Source organism: Schistocerca nitens, chromosome 8 (assembly GCF_023898315.1).
Source record: "Schistocerca nitens isolate TAMUIC-IGC-003100 chromosome 8, iqSchNite1.1, whole genome shotgun sequence".
Taxonomy (NCBI): domain Eukaryota; kingdom Metazoa; phylum Arthropoda; class Insecta; order Orthoptera; family Acrididae; genus Schistocerca; species Schistocerca nitens.
Genome location: NC_064621.1, coordinates 176,814,050 through 176,830,675, shown reverse-complemented (window position 1 = coordinate 176,830,675; position 16,626 = coordinate 176,814,050).

Below are 16,626 nucleotides of genomic sequence, written 5' to 3'. Positions count from 1 at the left end.
CGGAGTGGCCGAGCGGTTCTAGGCGCTACAGTCTGGTACCGCGCGACCGCTACGGTCGCAGGTTCGAATCCTGCCTCGGGAATGGATGTATGTGATGTCTCTAAGGTTAGTTAGGTTTAAGTAGTTCTAAGTTCTAGGGGACTGATGACCTCAGAAGTTAAGTCCCATAGTGCTCAGAGCCATTTGAACCATTTGTTATTAAAGTAAGAGGTGAATCAATTGTGACCTACTCCCCTTTTTACATAATGGTTCAGCTTCTGCAGTAATATTTTGTGATCAACACAGTAAAACGCTTCAGTTGCATCAAAGAAGATACCTAGCGTTCGCAACCTTTTATTTAATCCGTTCAGAGCCTCACAGAGCAAAGAGAAAACTGCATCTTCATTTGTTAAATCACTTCTAAAGCCAAACTGTACATTTGAGAGCAAATTATGTGAGTTGAAATTATTAATTACCCTTCAATAGCTTTAGAAAACACCGATGGCATAGATAAAGGTCTAAAAGTGTCTACATTATCATCCATTTTTTCTTTTTTATATACTTAATCGCTCAGGAAACTGGCAACTCCGAAAGGAACAATCACAGATACGGCTAAGTACTGGGCTAACATATGCAGAACAATAGTATTCTGCTTGATATATTTCATGGCCATGAGAGTCCTTAGTCTTCAGTGATTTAGTTATTGTTTCAATCTCGCCCTTGTTAGCATTGGGGAGAACTATTTCAGATAACAGTCTCGGGAAGCTAAGACAGTTACACGCTTTTCTGTGGGAACTACGGTTCTAGTTAGTTCACATGCTATATTCAGAAAGCGATTATTAAATACCGTACATATATCTGACTTATCAGTAACTGAAAACATTTTTGCTATGCACTCACTTTGACAACCTGGTGTTGCTGACCATGCACTTCCTTTACGATTCACCATATGGTTTTAATTTGATCCTGAGAATTAGCTGCTCTGTTTACGTACTACATACTTTTTGCCTTCATAATAACATTTTTAAGCATCTAACAATAGAGTTTGTGATGGGCTGCTACTGCTCAATTGTGACTGCTTCTAACATTTTGATATAATTTCCACTTTGTTCTGCATGATACCGTCATCCCCCTAGTTAGCCACCCAGGCTGCCTGTTGGTGCCAGTATCCTGTTTTGAACATTCTAATGTAAAGCAATTTTGAAAAAGCGTGAAAAATGTATTGAGAAAAGCCTTATACTCGTATTTGTCGTCTAGGTTATCAGCACTTGGCACTCTCGTTCCCTAGTGAAGTTTAAAAGGTTCTCTATCGGACTGAATTATCTTTCCTAAACTGTTTGTAATTGTATTTAACGTGTCATAGAGCGCAAAAACCTTTTAGCTTTAAAATTTGAGCATCATGGTCTGAAAGGCCGGTTACCTTTTTCTAACAGAATGTCACACTATAAGAAGAATGAACAAACATGTTATCTATGTCTATGCTACTGTTCCCCTGCACTGCCGTTGGAAAAATTCAGTTTACGTAAGATGATATGAATTAAAGAGATCTACAAGCATCCTCTTTCTTGCACATTCACTTACACAATTAATACTAAAGTCACCACATATAAGTAATTTTCTGTACTTCCTACAAAATGACCAAGAACCCTCTCAGAAAGCAGAAATATTCTGGAGTCAGAGTTAGAGACCAATAAATAACAACAATTAGAAGTTTAGTTCCGCTAAATTCAACCCACACCTGCATAACTGTTCCGTGCAGTGCTCTGGAACATCACTGGACTCCAATGGAATACCGCTTTTCACGTGTATGGCCACTCTGCCACACCACAAAGAACTCCTAGAATCGGATATCATCTTATATATTTCCTACACACGAGGAAAATACAGAAATTAGAAGAAGGTCTTACGAGTGAGTAAGAAAACTGTACCGGCGAGAATTCTTTTGAATGACACATTTACTTTTCCATAATGAATAGTTTTGGGCCAAGGCCCGTCCTCAGAAGATAACGGGTTAGCGTACATAACGGGTTATCGTACATATTTCGACATTTTTATTCTACAGTATGAAAGAGTACTTTTTTCTGCCTAATATCCTGAACCACAGTCCTGATTGAGGACAAAATTTCGGACAGGTGTGTTTACGTATGTTAGGTTTAAATTTGTCGCTAAATCAACTAAGTGGTCTTATTGGTTGTAATAGAGAACAATCAAGGCTTGAAGACAGTAAAATTTTGCTGAAGTAAATGAAATGTGCTCGCAGTTGCGAGTGTGGACAACCACCAGCTGTATAATGGAATGCCGACCGCTTTGGCTGCCCGCGCGCAACTCCCGCCGAGACTCAGACTTCCATATGTCGTCGTGCCTGCGTCACAACCTGTACTTGTACGTTTATTATCTACAGGGTGTTTCAAAAATGACCGGTATATTTGAAACGGCAAGGCAGACAAACTTTCGAAATTACAGTGGTTACAATTTTCAACAACAGATGGCGCTGCGGTCTGGGAAACTCTATAGTACGATATTTTCCACATATCCACCATGCGTAGCAATAATATGGCGTAGTCTCTGAATGAAATTACCCGAAACCTTTGACAACGTGTCTGGCGGAATGGCTTCACATGCAGATGAGATGTACTGCTTCAGCTGTTCAATTGTTTCTGGATTCTGGCGGTACACCTAGTCTTTCAAGTCTCCCCACAGAAAGAAGTCACAGGGGTTCATGTCTGGCGAATAGGGAGGCCAATCCACGCCGCCTCCTGTATGTTTCGGATAGCCCAAAGCAATCACACGATCATCGAAATATTCATTCAGGAAATTAAAGACGTCGGCCGTGCGATGTGGCCGGGCACCATCTTGCATAAACCACGAGGTGTTCGCAGTGTCGTCTAAGGCAGTTTGTACCGCTACAAATTCACGAAGAATGTCCAGATAGCTTGATGCAGTAATCGTTTCGGATCTGAAAAATGGGTCAGTGATTCCTTTGGAAGAAATGGCGGCCCAGACCAGTACTTTTTGAGGATGCAGGGACGATGGGACTGCAACATGGGGCTTTTCGGTTCCCCATATGCGCCATTTCTGTTTATTGACGAAGCCATCCAGGTAAAAATAAGCTTCGTCAGTAAACCAAATGCTGCCCACATGCATATCGCCGTCATCAATCCTGTGCACTATATCGTTAGCGAATGTCTCTCGTGCAGCAATGGTAGCGGCGCTGAGGGGTTGCCGCGTTTGAATTTTGTATGGATAGAGGTGTAAACTCTGGCGCATGAGACGATACGTGGACGTTGGCGTCATTTGGACCGCAGCTGCAACACGGCGAACGGAAACCCGAGGCCGCTGTTGGATCACCTGCTGCACTAGCTGCGCGTTGCCCTCTGTGGTTGCCGTACGCGGTCGCCCTACCTTTCCAGCACGTTCATCCGTCACGTTCCCAGTCCGTTGAAATTTTTCAAACAGATCCTTTATTGTATCGCTTTTCGGTCCTTTGGTTACATTAAACCTCCGTTGAAAACTTCGTCTTGTTGCAACAACACTGTGTTCTAGGCGGTGGAATTCCAACACCAGAAAAATCCTCTGTTCTAAGGAATAAACCATGTTGTCTACAGCACACTTGCACGTTGTGAACAGCACACGCTTACAGCAGAAAGACGACGTACAGAATGGCGCACCCACAGACTGCGTTGTCGTCTATATCTTTCACATCACTTGCAGCGCCATCTGTTGTTGAAAATTGTAACTACTGTAATTTCGAAAGTTTGTCCGCCTGAAAATGTACTGTTGTCCCAAGCATATTGCAACAAACGGTGAATTTCTATCGCTGCTCGTTTAGTTTTTATTGCCGTTTCAAATATACCGGTCATTTTTGAAACACCCTGTATAATCAGTGCAAGAGGGATATTTAGATTGAAGGTCGCTTTGTCCAGTGTCGGCGAATAAATGAGACACTGCAGTGCCTGTATTGTTCAGAAGTACAATGAAATGTTCCTTCGGAAATGCATTCATGTACGAAAGAATATTGATTGCGTCGTACATTTGAACAAGACAGGCACGGCAATATCGAATTTGCAGTAAGATCACAGAGGACTGATGTATGGTGCAGACTCTCGCAGTTGACCCTAAACGTAAACAAATGTAACATATTGTATGCAGTGTGGTCCATTGATAGTGACCGGGCCAAATATCTCACGAAATAAGCATCAAACGAAAAAACTACAAAGAACGAAACTCGTCTAGCTTGAAGGGGGAAACCAGATGGCGCTATGGTTGGCCCGCTAGATGGCGTTGCAATAGGTCAAACGGATATCAACTGCGTTTTTTAAATAGGAACCCCCATTTTTACTACGTATTCGTACAGCACGTAAAGAAATCTGAATGTTTTAGTTGGGCCACTTTTTTCGCTTTGTTACAGATGGCGCTGTAATAGTCACAAACGTATAAGTACGTGGTATCACGTAACATTCCGACAGTGCGGACGGTATTTGCTTCGTGATACATTACCCGTGTTAAAATGGACCGTTTACCAATTGCGGAAAAGGTCTATATCGTGTTGATGAAATTTGGGATCCCTACTAGGGCTGTGCTTGGTGATTCAAATCGTAACTGGACTATTTTTAGGTATACATTTTGGCTATTGTGATCAAAACGCCCAACGGGCGTGTGCTATGTGTGCTGCTCGGTATCCTGGACGTCATCATCCAAGTGTCCGCACCGTTCGCCGGATAGTTACGTTATTTAAGGAAACAGGAAGTGTTCAGCCAAATGTGAAACATCAACCACGACCTGCAACAAATGATGATGGCCAAGTAGGTGTTTTAGCTGCTGTCGCGGCTAATCCGCACATCAGTAGCAGACAAATTGCGCGAGAATCGGGAATCTCAAAAACATCGGTGTTGAGAACGCTACATCAACATCGATTGCACCCGTACCATATTTCTATGCACCAGGATTTGCATGGCGACGATTTTGAACGTCGTGTACAGTTATGCCACTGGGCACAAGAGAAATTACGGGACGATGACAGATTTTTGCACGTGTTCTATTTAGCGACGAAGCGTCATTCATCAACAGCGGTAACGTAAACCAGCATAATATGTACTATTGGGCAACGGAAAATCCACGATGGCTGCGACAGATGGAACATCAGGGACCTTGGCGGGTTAATGCTTGGTGCAGCATTATGGGAGGAAGGATAATTGGCCCCCATTTTATCGATGCCAATCTAAATGGTGCAGTGTATGTTGATTTCCTACGTAATGTTCTACCGATGTTACTACAAGATGTTTCACTGCATGACAGAATGGCGATGTACTTCCAACATGCCGGCACACAGCTCGCGTGCGGTTGAAGCGGTATTGAATAGCATATTTCATGACAGGTGGATTGGCCCGCACGTTCACCGAATGTGACGTCCCCGGATTTCTTTCTGTGGGGAAAGTTGAAGGATATTTGCTATCGTGATCCACCGACAACGCCTGACAACATGCGTCAGCGCATTGTCAATGCATGTGCGAACATTACGGAAGGCGAACTACTCGCTGTTGTGAGAAATGTCGTTACACGTATTGCCAAATGCATTGAGGTTGACGGCATTTATTGCATTAATGTGGTATTTACAGGTAATTACACTGTAACAGTATGCGGGGTCAAAGGTCAAGCGCTCAGAGAGCTGACGTAACATGCTGTTGCATTCTCTATGCCGACAGGTTCTAGATGTACGTTGTTTGGTTCTCAGCTACGCTACAGTTCAATTTATTTATGAAAATATACTGTACAATCTCCGACAAATTTAACATATTCACAGGTACCTTTACCTTTACACCAAATAAATACAGTTTCATTTACAGATATCTTACGTCTACTACGCGTAGAAAGGAAGAAGGGTGAGGGAGACATGTATGTTGATTTTCCAAAGTCTTCATTTGCATTTTCAGTAACATGGTAGGTCTTGTAGGCGATGATGTCTCTGTCGACGAAACTTTCCAGTCCAGACACGTTTGGAACACCTGTTCCTCCTCGTACAATGGCCACTGTCAGCCATCCATTGCCATGGGTAAAGGTATCGTTTATGTCGATGCTGAAGTTCAGTTTACATCCACAGAATACTGCAGGTCCATCTAGAAGGGCGTGTGCGGCGACAGATTTAATTGTGTTCTTCTTCTTGTCGGCGGCAGAAGTTGTCATTTCAACGTCTTCTATAGTTTTGTATATGTACATGTACATGTACATGTATCACATTGGAACAACCGAAATAAAATGTTGAAACGTACCTACGTTCTGTATTTTAATTTAAAAACCTACCTGTTACCAACTGTCTAAAATTGTGAGCCATATGTTTGTGACTATTACAGCTCCATCTACCACAAAGCCGGCCGAAGTGGCCGTGCGGTTAAAGGCGCTGCAGTCTGGAACCGCAAGACCGCTACGGTCGCAGGTTCGAATCCTGCCTCGGGCATGGATGTTTGTGCTGTCCTTAGGTTAGTTAGGTTTAACTAGTTCTAAGTTCTAGGGGACTAATGACCTCAGCAGTTGAGTCCGATAGTGCTCAGAGCCATTTGAACCATTTGAATCTACCACAAAGCGAAAAAAGTGGTCCGACTAAAAGATTCACATTTCTTTACGTACTACACGAATACGTAATAAAAAAATGAGGGTTCCTATTTTAAAAAACGCAGTTGATATACGTTAGACCTATGGCAGCGCCATCTAGTGGGTCAACCATAGCACCATCTGGTTTCCCCCTTCAATCTAGGCAAGTTTCGTTCTTTGTAGTTTTTTCGTTTGATGCTTATTTCGTGAGATATTTGGTCCGGCCACGATCAATGGACTACTTTGTATATGTGGAGAAAGAAACACACTATTATATAACCACACATCGATGACAAACTGCTGGAAACAGTAACTATCGTAAATATCTGGCTTGCGGAGTGTTGATGTGGATGTGAAACATAATAAAATAGCAAAGAACGATTTTAGCTTCTACGATATTTGCGCCATAGCAGTTCAAGCTGTAAACTTTTTCTTTTCTTCTTTTTCCCCTATACCATACATAGTGGTTTTGTGCCATGTAACTTCGAGAAGCCCGCATCTCGTGGTCGTGCGGTAGCGTTCTCGCTTCCCACGCCCGGGTTCCCGGGTTCGATTCCCGGCGGGGTCAGGGATTTTCTCTGCCTCGTGATGGCTGGGTGTTGTGTGCTGTCCTTAGGTTAGTTAGGTTTAAGTAGTTCTAAGTTCTAGGGGACTTATGACCACAGCAGTTGAGTCCCATAGTGCTCAGAGCCATTTGAACCATTTGAACTTCGAGAAGCGTTCAATAACTAATACAATACTTTTCTTCTGAAAGCAGATTGCTTTTACTCAGGATTCCAATACGCCATATTATTCCCTTCTCTTTTGGGAACGAAACCCTATTTTTCAACTTAACCTGCGTTCAATGCGGCGGCCTTATGTCACCTTACTGGGAGGTTCTGTTCGCCCTCATGGTACCACTCTACTGCTTAACGACGGAGCCAAGGTCTTGCTGCATCAATAACCTCCCCATCATCCACGTATTGCTTCTGCGGGTGCGTCCTTCATTGGTACAAACACGTAGAAGTCAGAAGGCACGAGATCCGCATTGCAGGGTGGATGAGGAAGAACAGTCAAAAGAAATTTTGTGAGTTCCTCTCTGGTGCGCAAACTTGTGTGGAGCCTTAAGTTGTCATGGGGAACGAGACGCTGAAGTCAATTTCCTGAGGGTATCGCCGTATAATTCAGAGACTGTCGTTGCCCAATGAGGGTGGACATAAAAAAGAATAACCCCCTCAGAGTCCCAGAAGACATTCACCTTGACTTTACCGGCTGAGGGAGCTGCTTTGTTCGGAGGCGAGGTGTTTTGGCGCGATCCCATGGACTGACGTTTTGTTTCCGGTTCGAAGTGATGAATCCATGTTTCGTCGTCTCTGACGATGTTCAAACAAAACTTGTCACGATCCTCCTAATAAAGCGCAAGCAACTGCACGCAGAAGGTCCTTTGTTGCTCTTCTGTTAGACGGCGAGGAACACAGCGAGGAATATGGATTACCATCAACTGTGTAATGGGGTTGGGTTGTTTTGGGGGAGGAGACCAGACAGCGAGGTCGTCGGTGTCATCGGATTAGAAAGGAAGTCGGCCGTGCCCTTTCGAAGGAACCATCCCGGCATTTGCCTGGAGCGAGTTAGGAAAATGACGGAAAACCTAAGTCAGGGTAGCCGGACGCGGGATTGAACCGTCGTCCTCCCCATTGCGAGTCCAGTGTGCTAGCCACTGCGCCACCTCGCTCGGTAGCTGTGTAATGGAATGGCGACAGTGAAAATTTGTGCAGGACCGGGACTCGAACCCGAGTTTCCCGCTTACCACGAGCGGTCGCCTTATCATTAGGCTAACGGACCACGACTCACGGCGAGACCCAAACTTCCATATGTCGTCAACTATGTGTCTACATTCATTACGTATGTTCCCGTACATGACAAACATTTTACTTGAAAATCGCTTGTCCGGTGTCGGCGGATAAATACGATATTGCAGTGCCTGTGTTATTCCGAATTACGATGCAGAGTTCCTTAGCACATGAATGCACTCCTTCTGGTTGTGTTTAACATCATTTTAAAAGTTCACATAAGCTACAGCACTCTCTTCGCATTTTTTAAATGAATTGGTACGAGCGCAGTTGCTGCCTGCAACTTGTTAGGTGGAACGTTGGCTAACACTCGAGTATTACTGATTTCACTTCATCCGAATTCCGTGGTTTTGTCTTGTAAACATCCTCCTTAGCACACCCGAAGAGAAAAAAAACTGCAAGCCTATAAATCAGAGCTGCGGACAGGCCATACATGTGCACCACGTATGTCAGTCCAACGGACCTGGGAAATAATCATGCAGCCATCCGCGAACATGATTTGTAAAATGTGCAAATGCTCCGTCCTGCATGAAGTTAAGCTGTCGGTGTTCCATTGTGTAATTAGTGTCCATACATGATATTGCAGCATTGCCAGGTATCCCTCGTCGTTCGTTGTGTTCCGCAGAAAGAAAGGATCAACTTCGGATGACGTGGTACCACACCATACTGTCACCTTCGTACGCCACTGTGCTTTTTTATCACATTCGTGTGGATTTTCGGTTGCCAATTGATGGCAGTTATGCCTGTTTACGAGTCCTCCAGTGTGTAAAATTACATCAGTCCACAGAATGCTCTCAAAAATTTCGAGCCAATCATCATTCCAACACAAGAAAACTCCATCGAACTCCATTCTTCTGTCACAAACATCAGGAAACATTTGCTGCACATAATGTGCTGCTAGGGCGAAAGAGTGAGATGTTCCTTAAGCATCGTTCCAACTGGGTAACGTGGAAGACCACTTTCACGAGATCCTTGACGCAGTGATTTCTTAGGGCTTCTCGTGGACATTTCACCAACTTTGTCAACGTTGTCTCGTGTCCTTGAAGTTGGTATCTTTCTGATCTTCTTTCATAGGCGACACTCCCTGTTGTTAGTAATTTGGAATGCCAGTTACTGTTTTTGCGTCCAGTGTTGAACTGATCCCTCGTTCAGCCTTCCACACCTTTGTACTCGCACCACAAATCTCCAGATCTCATAACATGCTGCCATTTTGTCCTGTTCTTCCACAGTCAACACAAGTGGCATTTTCCAACTGAAACAAAAGAAAAATGATGTTAATCACAATCTCAAAGTGTGCTGATTCTAACAGAAATAGTTCTCTAAGGAAATTAGTTCATAAGTAAAGAAATATAGCTGTTTAAAAATAGGGAGTTACTTATCAGAAACCCTATATGTTGTGCGTTCGTGTTTGTGAAGCTGAGTCTTATTACATTGCATATGTATTTTTTGTACAGTATTATAAATTTCACAAGTTTTACAGTTTGCATCTTATACTGTTTACATAATTACATGCTTGAAAATAATGATCCAAAGAACAAAAAAATGACCTGTTTTACTTTGTACAAAAAGAAAATTCGTTGTTTTATTTCTTGTTACTAACTCATTTCTAAATTTCATGTATATATCACTTGCAATATCGTTGCAGTCGTGTGATACGCTACTGTGGTGTACCGGTATCTGTATCTGGTGACACTGGTGTGTTTGTGTCGTCATCTGTGTCTGTATGTTCATCTGTTTCCCATGTATCATGTTGTGGCGTAGAGTTTGTGTTTGATCGTAATTTTGTGTATGGTCGTAGCTGCTTGAATGTCATGTTAGCGCTCTTGGTATTTCATTCACTTCTATTAAAGTTTGCCCTATTCCTTCGTTTTCTGTCACCGTCCTACGTGTGTGAGTTTGTTGCACAGTGTTATGTGTTCAGGGGACCTATCTTTTCCACATTCACATGTACCACTTTGGCTAATGTCAAAGCGGTCCAAGTGTGTAGGTTAAGGGCCGTGGCCAGTCAGGAAGTTTATTATATCCTGACTTGGTCAACGTGTCTGTGGCTCAACCGTTCCCGGATGTTCAGGAAGAAGACCCGGCGTCCTTGTCAGATGTATGCCACTCTGTTTGCCGTGTCTCAACCTTCTGAAGATTTAATTGGCGTTTTCCTGTAATATCCTCTCATGTTGTCCCAAGGAGCTTGTCCAGTTTTCTCTTTTTGAACCAGCATGCTACTGCTCAGTGTCTAATGGTTAAGTCACAGGGGTATGTTGCAAGAACAACGCATAGGCCTTCCGCCGAAGTGGTGCCAAATGCTTCTGACATTCTGAGCAACACATCTCTTTGTCCACGCCTCACAATTGTTTTTTGGGGGGTGAGAGACAGTCGATGTGTCCAAGCATTTGCTGCGAGGCACGTAATAGACACGAAGAGGGCTGTATGATACATTTTTAGTGTCTGCAATAGTAATTTAGGTTATCTGTTGGAAGACAGCAGCCCACAGCCAGAGACGAAGAACCATGAAGAGTTTTGTTATTTGCAGAAGTCTACAGAAAATCTAGTTCTATGCTTTTATGACAGGTTTTGTGAGAGTGAATTTAGTATGTGATGGGTACCGAATGTAGTGTTGAATACCTGGCTTAAGAAGGACTTAACAGATACCACCACACTGAGGCACACCACTTCTAGGAGCTTCAGTCTGGAAACGCGCGACCGCTACGGTCGCAGGTTCGAATCCTGCCTCGGGCATGGATGTGTGTGATGTCCTTAGGTTAGTTAGGTTTGAGTAGTTCTAAGTTCTAGGGGACTGATGACCTCAGAAGTTAAGTCCCATAGTGCTCAGAGCCATTTGAACCAACTTACTTGTTGCCTCCCAGTTCCAACCAGCAGCTCATCACAGATGGCTCATCACAAATTCGGGCCCCTTTCTGCTTTTGAACCACGTCCATCTGCGCATCATAGTCGTCCTGTAATAGTGTTACCAGTTGACAGAGATATTTCAGTCAACCGCGCACTACTTTCTTTCCGCCTAGTAATGACGGGGATGAAGATTCTGTCGCCGACAGACTGAACAGACTACGCGCCATGGACACTCCGACTACTCCGATTCTCCATCGAGACGACTCAACGTCTACATCCAGCTTAGTGCAGTTCTTGCCATTATGCTAGGAAAAACAGTTCCACGAGTTCCGTCCTGGAGACTACATTGCTACTTAGCAGTCGCTAAGTTACGGAGCTGTAGATACAGCCAAACGAGTGCCTGAATAATTAGGGGAGAGTGTTGTACTTTGGGCAGTGTCCACATCGATTGATTCGGTGTAACTCTGCCATCTGGTCTGATGTAAATTAACTACTGCCATGGTGTTAACTATTATGTCTACTCTTTGCTCACCAGTTCATTTGTAATCTTTGAAAGGCAAACTAAATGTGTTTATCTTAATCGTCAGTTTTCTCGGTGTAGAAGTATTTTTCTACTTCCACGTGTTTAGTGTAACGAGGGAACAAAAGAAGACCTTTCGAGAAGATTGTTACCAAGATAAGTAGTGAATATTATCATTGAACTGTGTGACATCCTTCTAAACTGTAACCTCGAAGTATGGACTATTATTTATTGATGCACTGCTGGTTGTTGACCTTGGGCCACTCTTCCTGTTGTACCTTGGTGCATCGCCCGAAATACAACATGATGTTTTAAATATTTTTGTTTTGGTATCCTGTTTGTTTATATTATTTGTAGGAAAATGCCAAGAAGTAAAACAGGGAAAACCATGGAAAAAGTGGATAGTGAGGCGTTCTCTGAAGCTGTAATGGACGTTTCATCCAATAAAACTAAGGTTAGATCTGCAACAAAGAAATATGGACTTTCAAAAACTACCTTGACAAGACAGTTATTAACCATGAAGGGTAATGAAGAAGACGGATTTGTACGCGTATTCAGGAACGATGTAAAAAGAGTGTTTTCTGACAAACAAGAAATGGGACTAATGGAATATTTCATGCAACCAGCAAGACTGAATTACGTACTGACAAAATGGAAAGCATTGGAACTTGCTTATGAATATACTGTAGCCAATGATGTAAGTATTCCAGATGCATGGGATAAAAACAATTCAGCAGGTTTAATGTGGTTTAGAGGCCCGCGAAGACGTATTTCTTCCCTTTCGTTAAGCAAACCGGAAGCAACAAGCTTTTCCCGAGCTACAGCCTTCAATTATGCTAATGTTTCTGAATTTTATAAGAATTTGAAAACTGTTATGTCTAGCATTCATTTTCCACCAAGCGAAATTTATTGTCTTGGTGAAACTGCAAATTCAACTGCCCATATTTCACCAAAATGTATTTGTGAGAAAGGAATCAAGAAGACTGGTAGCCTGACTTTTGGAGAGAAGGGAGTGAATATTACGATTATAATTGCTATCAGTGCGATAGGAAATCACGTTCCACAGATGCTAATATTCCCACGTGTGCACTTTAAGGACCACATGTCATTCGGAGCCCCAGCTGGAGCCATCAGACGAGCAAATCCATCAGGATGGTCAAATAAAGAACTGCTACTAGATTTTTTAAACCATTTTATGTCGTGTGAGAAGCCAACTGTCACAGAATCAGTTTCACTTGTCCTGGACAACCACAAGACTCACATTTCTTCGAAGGAAATCAATCTTTGAAAGGCTAGTGGTTAGTTTTATTAACTTTGTCTCCACATACGTCGCACAAAGCGCGACCACTTGACCGCACAGTGTTTGGACCAGATAAGACTTTCTATAACAGTGCCATGAATGATGAATCCTGGGAAACCAACATCAGTTTATGATTAGATTAGATTAGTTTTTCGTTCCATAGATCCGTGCTGAGGAGATCCTCGTGGATGTGGAACATCTCAATAATTTTTTTTAAAGCTGAAATAACAAAACTAATAGTATGAATATATACAATACAGCACATGTTTCTATTAAAAAATTCGTCAATGGAGTAGAATGAGTTGGCCACTAGTAAGTCTTTCAGGCTCCTTTTAAACTGATCTTTATTTGTAACTAAATTTTTTATGTTTGAGGGAAAATTATTGAAGATGAGTGTTCCTGAGTAGTGGATCCTTTTTGAAGTAAAGTAAGTGCTTTTAAGTCCTTGTGCAGATCATTTTTGTTCCTGGTATTGTAAGTATGAACTGGGCTGTTTGTTGAAAAAAGAGATATATTATTTAGGACGAATTTCATTAAGGAGTAAATATACTGAGAGGCAGTTGTAAATAAACTGAGACATATATAATGACATCTCAGGCATTGTAGGAAAGACTTTTAGGAAAGCGTTCACCAAGGAAAATAGGTTACTGGAATTTATCAAGTAGATAGGAATACTTTTGGTGACTTTAAATTCCTGCTTGAAAGTGCTAGCGACAGACCTTATGACTCTGATATACAAAGAAAAACGAAGAAAAGTCCACACTGATGTTTCTCAGCAAGAAACACAGATGACATAAAAAATGTTGCGTCCATATCTCCAACCAGGACCACGGAAGAAAACTGGCGGACGAACAGCTCGAAAGACTAGAATCCTAAACGATACATCGGAGGGAAATGAAAAAAGAAAAACGCAAGAAGAAGCACGAAACCTCCTGTCGTCTAGAATTTCCAGACCCGTACTCAGAAGAACAAAATTGTGAAATAAATTTTAATGATACAAGTGATGATTATCTGGAAATATCAAGAGCACAGTCCCTCGAAAAAGAAATTGATTTCGATGATATTGAAAATGGAATAGAACTGAAAGACGTAGATTATGCTGTGACCTGTCTTGCTGGAGAAAGAACATTTCTTACTATATCTCTAGAGTCTGAAAAGTCAAAAGTGATGACTATGGAGTTCAGTACCTAAAGGGTACTGGGAAAAGCAATAAATTCTCTATCGCAGGATCGGAAACCTACAGTCTTCTTATAGAAGATGTTGTACTGAAGCTTCCTAAAGCTTCCACTGTTGGAACATCCCGGAGGCAAAGTTCATTGTTGTATTTCCTTGTTGATTTCACCCAGTGTACGATGTAAAGTGATGCATAAAGAGTGCTATAATGTATTCCACTACATACTAATAAAACGTATGGTAAATGTGATTTGAGACTTTCTCGGCGTATTCCATTCGTGAAATCTTCTCGGGTGATCAGCCGAGTAAAGGCGTCGTCTTCTCGCAACGTTTCGAAGGGTTTCGTACCCATCATCTTCAAGCGAAGTGTCGAGATGCTGTGTTGCGCGGTCCTATAAAGGCTCCTGGACCAGTGACTAATTCCGGGCGCCGACCAATCAGGTACCTGCGGAATCGGCCGCCGCGCCAGTGGTGGGGGGTTCGCGGCGCGGACCGGGCGTCGAGTCCCTGTCGGTTCCTAATACGTCTGTGGCCGCTGCCGTCTTCGTGCCGGAGCGTTCTCTTCTAATTTTAGTTATTGCGGGATTCCAGGCTGTACTAAGTTGGAAACCAGTGTCTCGATTGATCAGGTTGCTGTTCAACCGAATTTCTACAGCCTCTTTGAAAACTGAGTCCCAAAATCCTTTAGCGTCACACAGCTTCTTCGTACCCTCAAAGAGGAAGGTGTGTCCTTCGTTAAGGCTATGTTCCGCTACCGCCGATTTTTCTGTCTGACCAAGGCGTACATTTCTAATGTGTTCCGCGCGCCTCTGCGTGATGCAGCGCTGCGTTTGTCCGATGTATTTCGTACCACATTCACATTCAATACTGTATACGCCCGGAGTCTGCAGTCCTAGGTGGTCTTTGACTGAGCCAAGTATGTCCTTAATTTTACTTGGGGCATGAAAAATTGTCTTGATGTTGTGCTTCTCCAGAATGCGGGCAATCTTGGCTGTTGGCGGTCCCGCGTATGGTAGAAATGCCAGGCATCTGGTCTCATCTTCTTCTTCTGGTGTGTCTACCTTCCTGCTCTTGTGTAGGGCGCGCGAGATTTGCGTCTCATTATAACCGTTGCTGCGGAAGGTCTTCCTTAGGTGTTGTAACTCTGCAGGTAGGCTATCATCATCACAGATAGACTTGGCCCTGTGCACAAGTGTGTTAAGCACTGAGTTGCGTTGTGCTGGGTGGTGGCAACTCTGTGCATGAAGGTATAAATCCGTATGTGTCTTCTTCCTATACACAGCGTGACCCAAGGTGCCATCAGGGTGCCTCTTGATTAGAATGTCAAGGAAGGGCAAGCTTCCGTTTTCTTCCACCTCCATGGTGAATTGTATGTTGCTGTGTATGCTGTTGAGATGCCGCAGGAAGTCTTGCAGGTTCTCTCTGCCATGTGGCCACACGACAAAAGTGTCGTCCACATATCTGTAGAAGGCTTTAGGTTTCAATGGGGCGGTGTCCAGGGCTATGTCTTCAAAGTGCTCCATGTAAAGATTAGCTATGCCTGGAGCTAAGGGGGGCCCCATGGCTACACCATCCACTTGTTCATAAAATTTGCCTCCACACTTGAAGTAGGTGTTTGTTAACACATGCCGGAACAGCCTTATTGTGTCCTCACTAAAGCGTGTTTCGAGCAGCGCTAGGGAGTCTTCCAGTGGTACTCGTGTGAATAGTGAGGTGACGTCAAAGCTGACAAGAAGATCTTCTTTATCCAGGCGAAAGCCTTGTAGTACCTTCACAAACTCCGCCGAGTTCTTGACATGGTGCTCACAGTGACCCACGATCGGTTTGAGCAGTTGTGCTAGGTACTTGGCTAAACCATATGTCGGTGAGTTGATGGTGCTCACTATGGGTCGCAATGGAACTCCGTCTTTGTGGATCTTAGGGAGCCCATATAGCCGTGGTGGTGCCGGTGCTCTGGGGTACAGCTTCCTGATGACGTCCTTTTCCAGTCCAGAGTCATTGAGCAAGGCGATGGTCTTGCGAGTCACGGAAGCTGTCGTGTCCTTGTCCAGTTGCTTGTAGGCAGTATCTTGTAGCAGTGAGTTTATCTTCTGCCAATAATCTTCTTTCCTCAGTATCACCGTGGCATTGCCTTTGTCAGCAGCTAGAACGACAGTGTCCTCATCCTCACGTAGGGCCTTAAGAGCCTTCCATTCAGCAGACGTTATGTTGTTCTTGGGCATTTTTGCCTTCTCCAGGACCCTGCACGTCTCTCTCCTAACTTCCTCAGCTGCCTCCGTAGGGAGGCCGCGCACGGCTTGCTCGATGCTGCTGATAATGTCTCGCTTAGGTAGTGTCCTGGGTACTGGAGCAAAGTTAAGTCCTCTCGACAGCACTGAAATTGTGGTCTCGTCCAG